This window comes from Salvelinus alpinus, chromosome 14 (genome assembly GCF_045679555.1).
Source record: "Salvelinus alpinus chromosome 14, SLU_Salpinus.1, whole genome shotgun sequence".
Classification (NCBI taxonomy): domain Eukaryota; kingdom Metazoa; phylum Chordata; class Actinopteri; order Salmoniformes; family Salmonidae; genus Salvelinus; species Salvelinus alpinus.
This window is the reverse complement of record NC_092099.1, coordinates 37,376,617-37,387,372: the sequence shown is the minus strand read 5'-3', so window position 1 is coordinate 37,387,372 and position 10,756 is coordinate 37,376,617. Positions and strand designations below refer to the sequence as shown.

Sequence of the window (10,756 nt, the reverse complement as noted above, 5' to 3'; positions counted from 1 at the left end):
AACGTTCATCACTAAGCCATTATAAATTATATACAATTCACATTTATTTATTTAAATTTTATTTAACCTTCATTATTTACCAGGTAGGTCAATTAAGAACACATTCTAATTTACAATGACGGCCTGGAATAAATAATTTGTTTTGAAAATGACCCTTTGTGTTTACTTACATACAATATCCTTTGTCATCACATGGGCAGATGGCTCACTTGGTTCCCCAAAGCCAGCTTTGTTCTCTGCAGTTACTCTGAATTCATATTGAACACCTTCCGTCAGTCCTTGTACTTTGTAACGTAAGTCAGAGACCGTTTTCTTCGATGCTCTCACCCATCTCATTCCTCTTCTCTCTTTCCTCTCAACCTGATAACCTCTAATATCACTTCCGCCATCTTTAATTGGCCTCTTCCAGAAAATGGTGACAGCGTTCCTGCTGACATTGTCAATCTCTGGGACTCCGGGTGGGCCTGGTGGGCCTGGAGAAAAGGAAGAGCAAAATACATTAACAATGATGTGGAAATAATTACAGTACCGTCAATAGAATATTCTGAATATTCATGCAGCTTACCAAAGCTGTCAACCATTTTGACTGGGCCGGATTGTGTCCCATCACCAGTGCCATACTGGTTCACTGCAGACACACGGAAGATGTACTCATTGCCCTTGATAAGCTTGTTTGCAACAAATCTGCAATCAAAGATATTTTCAGCAAGTTTGGTCCAGAGAAGACGGCTTGTTTCTCTCTTCTCCAGTGTGTAGGATTTGATTGCGCAGCCACCATCCTCTTCTGGTGGCAACCATGTCAATGTGCACTTCTCAGCTGACACACTGCTAGCTTCAATGGGGCCTGGAGGTCCAGGGACATCAAGAACCTTGACCTTAACATGTTCTTCTCTGATACCGAAAGGATTGCTGGCTGTAATTGTGTACTCTCCAGTGTTCTTCCTGCTGGCATATTTAATAGACAACGTTGAAGTAGTTGGAGTGCTTGTGATTTGGACAATATCTGAGGTCTTGAATTCTCTTCCTGCCTTGGACCACACAGCTGTAGGTGGAGGTTTGCCAAGGATCTTGGAAGCAGATACCACAATGGTGTCCCCAGCTCTGACAGAGACACCTTCCTTCATGTCTGGATCGATAGAGATGCTTGGTGGTTCTGTGAACAAATGAGGAAGATAAATTAGGCTACTTTCCATGTCCTAGTTTAGTATGTATTTTATTGGCTTTGTCTTGAAGTAGTAAAAAACAAATAACATACCATACTCATCTTTGCAGATAAGGGTATCCGTTTGCTCTGAAGGAACACTGATTGCGCCAGCTGCATTCTTTGCTCTGATTCTGAATTCCATGCTGCTGCCTTCTGTCAGGTCTTGCACAGTAAACGCAAGGCCTTGGACATTGATATGATTTGCTTTCATCCACGTCTTTCCTGGCAATTCCAGTTTCTCAACCAGGTAGCCAGTCAGTTTGTGTCCACCATCGTACTTGGGTGCAGTCCACATAAGTGTTACAGTGCTTCTGGTTACATTGATGACATCAGGCTTACCAGGAGGATCTGTGGAGGAACAAAAAATCCAGTAAGTTAGCAAGATTAGCAAGATAAGAGAACATGTTGAAGGATATGATATCAATAGGACAGAAAGAGAAAGACAATGAAACAAAACTTACCAATTGGATCAAGGGCGATGACTGGTTCTGTTGCCCTGCTTGGCCTTCCTAAACCGGCCGCATTCATTGCCATGACTCTGAATTCATACTCCAGGCCTTCAATCAGTCCAGTCACTCTGCAGTCCTTTACCCTAATAGGGGTCTTAGTGGCTCTCTTCCACATCAAGCTGTTCCTTTCTTTGTATTCGACATGATAGCCTGCAAAGATAATAATAATAATAACAACAATACATTATTATTTACCATTCAGCAAATGCTTTCAACAGTAATATCAGGAATAGTTCATTGTCCATGTCCATTTTCCTTACAGTCCATGGAAATTCTATGGATTACTAAAAATACTGTTTGCATAATTACCAGTGATTGGTGAGCCTCCATTTTCTTTAGGTTCAGTCCAATTTAAAATGGCCGACTCATGGCGAATGCTCACAATCTCTGGTGGTGCAGGTGCATCAGGCACATCTGGTGAAACAAGAATGTTTTCAGTTTAGTGAAATTATTGCCATATAATACATATATCAATCAATCCTCAGTCCTAATAACTCTTTCTTTCTTTCAAACATTTTATTTTATATTTTCAATGTATGACAAGAACTCACTGAATGGATGCTGAGCCACCACTGGGTCAGATTTGAGGCATTCTCCAACTCCATATTTATTTTCTGCGAACACTCTGAAGATGTATTCAGTACCATCATGGAGCCTGGTAACTCTCATAGTATTCTTCTGGATCGCAGATGCCACAGTAGCCCACTTGTTGGCCGTTGATTGCCGCTTCTCCAGAATGTAGTTGGATATTTCAGTGCCACCATCATCCTTTGGTGGACCCCAATCCAGAGTGATTCCATCGGCAGTGATTTCATCAAATTTGAATGGTCCTGTTGGAATTCCTGGTTTTCCAACCACCTTTATCTGCATCTTTGCTTCTTTGACTCCTGCAGTGTTTCTTAGCAGGATTGTGTAATTTTCCGCATCACCTCTCTGGCAATCACGGATGAGCAAAGTTGTCAAAGTAGGTGTAGATTCAACTGACATTCTTCCACTGTCTCCCAGAGAAACATGTCCCTTCTTCCAGATGGCTGAAGGAGCTGGTTTGCCAACAATAGGTACGTTGATACGGACTGTGCTTCCCTCCTTGGCAACATAACACAGATCTGGGATGCCACTCAAGTCACAATCAGGTGCAACTGCAAGTTAGGAACACAATGCTTATTAATCTATGAACCAGATAAAATTATAAGTGCAGTAATGTAATGCTAAAATAGAACACATTTATGCTAGAAATATTAGGAACAGTTGAAAAAAAAGATTACAAATAGATATACCTATCTAAAATGGCCATGCATTTTGTCTCCGGTGTATTTTATGAGTGGTTTAATAGCCTAGCTAATTAACACTGGACTTCTGGACTTACCGATTTGATCTTTAGCGATCACAGTGAGCTCCGAAGGTGGTCCATCTCCAGACTCATTTATTGCTTTCACCCTGTAAGAGTACTCCTTTCCTTCTTTAAGTTCAACCATCATATGTGACATGACCTTTCCTTTCACTAGCTCCGTATACTTCTCTTCACCTTCCTGAAGCTCCAGAAGATAAGCACTGATGTGACTTCCACCATCACTGATTGGCTTTTTCCAGCCAATATGAATGGAATCTTTAGTGATCGACAGTGCCTTAAAATCTATAACTGCTCCAGGTAGTTCTGAAATCAGATAACAAGGTCATTTGATTATTAAAAATCGAACTAACAAATGACATTTAACATCTAATAGTTAAAAAAACCAAATGATCACATCCAATAAACCATACCTGAAGCTCTTACAACTCCGGCAGTCTCACAACCTTCTCCTATACCATAGTTATTTTCAGCCAAGACTCTGAAACAGTAGGCCTGTCCAGCTTCCAAGTTAGGAATCCTGAAAGTAGATTTGGGGCATTCGGCTATGACACAGGACCATGCCTTTCTCTCTGCAAGACGCTTCTCAACAATGTAACTCTTCACTGGGCTTCCTCCATCAATCAGAGGAGGATCCCAGCCGATGGATGCATGGTTCAGAGATGTTTCCTTCACAATTAGATTCAGTGGTGGACCAGGAGTATCTATAGAAAAAATTATACATTATATTATTTTATGGCATTATGTAGTAGGTAAAACCAAATTCTGTTTCTCAAAATAATATTATCTCAAGACAAGAATCATAGCCTACCTAGGACCTTGACGACGATAGTGTAAGACTTCTTTCCGCTCTCGTTTTCAAGAGACAAAACGTATTTGCCAGCATCATATCTGTTGATATCCTCAATGTACATAAGGGTATCCCATTCGGTCGTTTTGATCATGATTCCTGCTCGTTCTTTGAGGTTGGCATTGACCTTGGTCCACACCACCTTGGGTGGGGGACGTCCTATCAGTGGCACATAGAGTCTCATTGTGACTCCAGCTCTCAGGACCAGTGCCTTGCGAAGGTCAGCATCCAGCTCAGCATCAGCGGCAACTACAAGTTAAAATAGAAAATAGTAGAGAGTTAGACAAGACATGGATGTATTTTAGTTGAATAGATAGTAGTGCATTACATGCTTATTTCCAATTGTGTGGGCTACTTAGATTAGTTCTGCACAGACTTGAGAGTTTTATGATAATGTTGACGTACTCAGGATGTCTTTGGCCTCGTGTTTCCCAGGAACTTCACTTGGCTCGCTGTATCCGATCTTGTTCACAGCAAAGACACGGAACACATATTCTGTTTTATCAATGAGACCAGTAACCAGGAACTTGGTTTCTTGCAGATTTTTGGGCACATTGCACTTCGTCCAGTCTGCTGCATCAGCTCTCTTGCACTCGACAAGGTAGCCAAAGATTTCACAACCACCATCGTAAGCAGGCTTGGTCCAAGACAAGCTAATGGTGCTGTGTGTTGAGTCGACGACTTTAGGGAAAGCAGGTGGTGCAGGTGGATCTGAAGATGGAAGAACATAAGATAATGTCAGCGAGAAGTGTTGGGACATGTAATCCTTAATGATTTAAGTGAGCAAATGTTGTAGTAAAACTTACACACAGGATCCACGGCAAGGGCAGCATTGGATGCATCACTTGGTTTGCCAAATCCAGCTTTGTTCATGGCAATCACTCTGAACTCATACTCAGATCCCTCTGAGAGCTGGGTGGCTTTTATGCTCCTGTCAATCACTGGTTTACGGTTGACTTTAGCCCAGTTGAGCTCTGACGCTTCACGTTTCTCAACCATGTAACCCAGAATGGTAGCTTTACCATCATCAGCAGGCGCTTTCCAGCTGACAGTCATAGAATTGGCTGTAATGTTGGTAATAACTGGTGGCTCACTAGGACCAGGAACATCTGCAAATGAGAGCGAGAAATAGAGAGAAGGAGAAGAATGAGAAAACATTTAAACATTGCACAAGCAGAAGAAGTTCCACTGTTTCCAACTCAATTAAACTAAAATATTATATATATATATATATATACAGTGGGGAGAACAAGTATTTGATACACTGCCGATTTTGCAGGTTTTCCTACTTACAAAGCATGTAGAGGTCTGTAATTTTTATCATAGGTACACTTCAACTATGAGAGACGGAATCTAAAACAAAAATCCAGAAAATCACATTGTATGATTTTTAAGTAATTAATTTGCATTTTATTGCATGACATAAGTATTTGATACATCAGAAAAGCAGAACTTAATATTTGGTACAGAAACCTTTGTTTGCAATTACAGAGATCATACGTTTCCTGTAGTTCTTGACTAGGTTTGCACACACTGCAGCAGGGATTTTGGCCCACTCCTCCCTACAGATCTTCTCCAGATCCTTCAGGTTTCGGGGCTGTCGCTGGGCAATACGGACTTTCAGCTCCCTCCAAAGATTTTCTATTGGGTTCAGGTCTGGAGACTGGCTAGGCCACTCCAGGACCTTGAGATGCTTCTTACGGAGCCACTCCTTAGTTGCCATGGCTGTGTGCTTCGTGTCGTTGTCATGCTGGAAGACCCAGCCACGACCCATCTTCAATGCTCTTACTGAGGGAAGGAGGTTGTTGGCCAAGATCTTGCGATACATGGCCCCATCCATCCTCCCCTCAATACGGTGCAGTCGTCCTGTCCCCTTTGCAGAAAAGCATCCCCAAAGAATGATGTTTCCACCTCCATGCTTCACGGTTGGGATGGTGTTCTTGGGGTTGTACTCATACTTCTTCTTCCTCCAAACACGGCGAGTGGAGTTAGACCAAAAAGCTCTATTTTTGTCTCATCAGACCACATGACCTTCTCCCATTCCTCCTCTGGATCATCCAGATGGTCATTGGCAAACTTCAGACAGGCCTGGACATGCACTGGCTTAAGCAGGGGGACCTTGCGTCCGCTGCAGGATTTTAATCCATGACGGCGTAGTGTGTTACTAATGGTTTTCTTTGAGACTGTGGTCCCAGCTCTCTTCAGGTCATTGACCAGGTCCTGCCGTGTAGTTCTGGGCTGATCCCTCACCTTCCTCATGATCATTGATGCCCCACGAGGTGAAATCTTGCATGGAGCCCCAGACCGAGGGTGATTGACCGTCATCTTGAACTTCTTCCATTTTCTAATAATTGCGCCAACAGTTGTTTCCTTCTCACCAAGCTGCTTGCCTATTGTCCTGTAGCCCATCCCAGCCTTGTGCAGGTCTACAATTTTATCCCTGATGTCCTTACACAGCTCTCTGGTCTTGGCCATTGTGGAGAGGTTGGAATCTGTTTGATTGTGTGTGGACAGGTGTCTTTTATACAGGTAACGAGTTCAAACAGGTGCAGTTAATACAGGTAATGAGTGGAGAACAGGAGTGCTTCTTAAAGAAAAACTAACAGGTCTGTGAGAGCCGGAATTCTTACTGGTTGGTAGGTGATCAAATACTACTGTATATATACAGTGGGGAGAACAAGTATTTGATACACTGCCGATTTTGCAGGTTTTCCTACTTACAAAGCATGTAGAGGTCTGTAATTTTTATCATAGGTACACTTCAACTGTGAGAGACGGAATCTAAAACAAAAATCCAGAAAATCACATTGTATGATTTTTAAGTAATTAATTTGCATTTTATTGCATGACATAAGTATTTGATCACCTACCAACCAGTAAGAATTCCGGCTCTCACAGACCTGTTCGTTTTTCTTTAAGAAGCCCTCCTGTTCTCCACTCATTACCTGTATTAACTGCACCTGTTTGAACTCGTTACCTGTATAAAAGACACCTGTCCACACACTCAATCAAACAGACTCCAACCTCTCCACAATGGCCAAGACCAGAGAGCTGTGTAAGGACATCAGGGATCAAATTGTAGACCTGCACAAGGCTGGGATGGGCTACAGGACAATAGGCAAGCAGCTTGGTGAGAAGGCAACAACTGTTGGCGCAATTATTAGAAAATGGAAGAAGTTCAAGATGACGGTCAATCACCCTCGGTCTGGGGCTCCATGCAAGATCTCACCTCGTGGGGCATCAATGATCATGAGGAAGGTGAGGGATCAGCCCAGAACTACACGGCAGGACCTGGTCAATGACCTGAAGAGAGCTGGGACCACAGTCTCAAAGAAAACCAATAGTAACACACTACGCCGTCATGGATTAAAATCCTGCAGTGCACGCAAGGTCCCTCTGCTCAAGCCAGCGCATGTCCAGGACCGTCTGAAGTTTGCCAATGACCATCTGGATTATCCAGAGGAGGAATGGGAGAAGGTCATGTGGTCTGATGAGACAAAAATTGAGTTTTTTGGTCTAAACTCCACTCGCCGTGTTTGGAGGAAGAAGAAGGATGAGTACAACCCCAAGAACACCATCCCAACCGTGAAGCATGGAGGTGGAAACATCATTCTTTGGGGATGCTTTTCTGCAAAGGGGACAGGACGACTGCACCGTATTGAGGGGAGGATGGATGGGGCCATGTATCGTGAGATCTTGGCCAACAACCTCCTTCCCTAAGTAAGAGCATTGAAGATGGGTCATGGCTGGGTCTTCCAGCATGACAACGACCCGAAACACACAGCCAGGGCAACTAAAGAGTGGCTCCGTAAGAAGCATCTCAAGGTCCCGGAGTGGCCTAGCCAGTCTCCAGACCTGAACCCAATAGAAAATCTTTGGAGGGAGCTGAAAGTCCGTATTGCCCAGCGACAGCCCCGAAACCTGAAGGATCTGGAGAAGGTCTGTATGGAGGAGGAGTGGGCCAAAATCCCTGCTGCAGTGTGTACAAACCTGGTCAAGAACTACAGGAAACGTATGATCTCTGTAATTGCAAACAAAGGTTTCTGTACCAAATATTAAGTTCTGCTTTTCTGATGTATCAAATACTTATGTCATGCAATAAAATGCTAATTAATTACTTAAAAATCATACAATGTGATTTTCTGGATTTTTGTTTTAGATTCCGTCTCTCACAGTTGAAGTGTACCTATGATAAAAATTACAGACCTCTATATGCTTTGTAAGTAGGAAAACCTGCAAAATCGGCAGTGTATCAAATACTTGTTCTCCCCACTGTATATAAATATACAAATGTATATTCAAACATGTTTGAAATATTACCATATGGATTCTTGACCATCACAGGGTCGGTGAGGATGGGGTCCCCAATACCATACTGGTTCTCAGCACTGACCCTGAACTGGTATTCATGGTCCTGCATCAGTTTATCTACTGTGTAATCAGTCAGTTGACCATGGATATTGGAGGTGACCAGAGCCCAGTTCGCTCTGCTGGTTTCACGTTTGTCAATGATGTAGTTGATGATTTCAGAGCCTCCATCTGCAACAGGTGGCTCCCACCTCATTTTAATACGGTCCGCAAACACCTTGGTGACTTTCACTCCGGCTGGTGGGCCTGGTTTGTCTAAAGAGAACACATAGATTATATTACACATCAACAGTTGATTCTGAGTATATTCATATTTTATTCTGTATTCTCTTGCAGACCATCACAAACACATTCATATACATTACACTAAAATATCTCAAGCCGTTATAAAGAGTTTGAGTATATACAAATACAAAAATAAAATGTATTAGCATGAAGCTACAACATCAGTTTGGAATTTGTGCACAATAATAAAGACACATTTAGTTTAACTGTTATTATAATTTCACATACCTAGAACCTTGAGCTTAATATTGGCATATTTAGTGCCATTGGGATTTTCAGCTAGAATAGTGTACTCTCCAGACTCCTTCCTTGCAACAGAGAACAATTCCAGAATGTGTGTGTGTCTCTTCTGTGTCATCTTCATCCCATCAACCAGTTTCAATGGAACACCATCTCTCTTCCATGTAACCTTGGGCAGTGGTTTTCCAAACACTACTGCATCAAAGGAGACATTTTCTTCAGCCTTCACTATGATCATATTCTTCATGTCCACTCCCAGCTCGACCCTGGGGGGAACTGGAGAAACAAGAGAACATCACATCAAGTAAAAGGTCTGTGTTGACCATGCATCCACATTTATTTTGAATCATTTTGGGATTTAAAAAATAGCATTTAGTCATTAGATGGATAAAAAAAAAAATGTTTTGTCAATGTTCTGAAGGAGCAGTGCCTTACCATTCTCTGCAAACACTGGAATGGCATCTGAGATCTGAGAAGGCAAGCTGATGTTGATTGCTGACTTGGCGAAAACTCTGAAGTGATACTGGGCTCCCTCCTCCAGGCCAGTTACAACATAGTCTTCTGTTTTGACGTTCTGGCAGTTGGCATTGCAGCGAACCCATTTCTCTACTTCTTGACCAATCTTCATGTACTCCACATAGTACCCAATGAGCTTGCTACCTCCATCATTTTGGGGGCGAGTCCAAACAAGTGAAACAGTGCTCTTTGTCACATCCATTACCTCAGGTTTACCAGGTGGATCTAGAATAAGAAAATGACAACAGTTTTAATTGACAGATTGCAGATTTCAAAGCCAGTGAGGGACACGGTAAGCAGCACATCACATGCTCATAACTTACCGATGGGTGTTCTTGCTGTGACCCAGTCAGTCTGTTTGCTTGGTTTACCCTGGCCGGCCTTGTTGAGGGCAGACACCCTGAATGCATATTCCAGACCTTCCATTAAGCCTGTGCAGTTGTATTCAAGTCCGCGGACAACAGACTCATTTGCTCTTACCCAGAGAAGGCTGTTCCTCTCTTTACGCTCAATGCAGTATCCGGTAAGAGGACTGCCACCGTCAGTTGATGGGGTCTCGTAGGACAGAGACACTGCTTCACTCTTAACTTTCGTGATACACAGATTTCTGGGCTCGTCTGGGACATCTGGAATTAGAATATGGAGTTAGTTTGCAAGATTAACAAACATTTTGTAAAACAAATTTATTGTACATAATGTACATAAGAATATTGCCTAGATTTAATCAGATCAACGTTAACCGGCGACAGTAGACACCCGCATAACGAATGTTCTTGCGATGGGGGAGGTGGAACTGCATAGGTTCCATAATTAGGTTTTCTATCAACGAGGTGTAGATTACATCTCACATTCCAGTGTTTGAACTTGTAAACCAGGCTGCATGGGTTTGACTCCATGCAGCCAATGGCGATGTCCACTTTGGGTATAATACCAGGAGCGACTTGTGAAATTGACAGCTATAACACAGTTCCACTTTGGACACCGTCAAAACAACCACTATGCGGATGTTGGATAAAGCGGCTCTGATTGAATCGAGGCCTAGATTACTTAGAAAATCATAATTCATTGTACAATAGGCTTTTTTGGGGTGGTGGGGGAGACCATGCTTATACTTTGTCTTGTTTAACTCACCGAAGGGATATCTAGCGATACTTTTCTCTGAATAGATTGGCTCCGAGATGCCAAATCTGTTCTCAGCTCGGACACGGAAGCCATACTCCATTCCAGGGGTAAGCTTGCCAACTCTGTAGCTGGTTGTGGTGCATGAGCCAGAAGCTATGACCCAGTCTCCTCTGCTCACATCACACTTCTCAATGACGTAGTTAGTGATGTTGCTTCCACCATCCTCACTGGGTTGGTTCCACTGGAGTGTGCAGGCATCAATATCAAGCTCAACGATCTCCAGGGGAGCGTCAGGAGGCCCTGGTTTATCTGTG

At 42.9% G+C, this 10,756-nt stretch overlaps 1 pseudogene; it reads right to left on the bottom strand.

Annotated features, from left to right (window-relative positions):
* Positions 1 to 10,756, bottom strand: part of LOC139538247 (titin-like) — a 190,420-nt pseudogene that overhangs the window by 44,197 nt on the left and 135,467 nt on the right.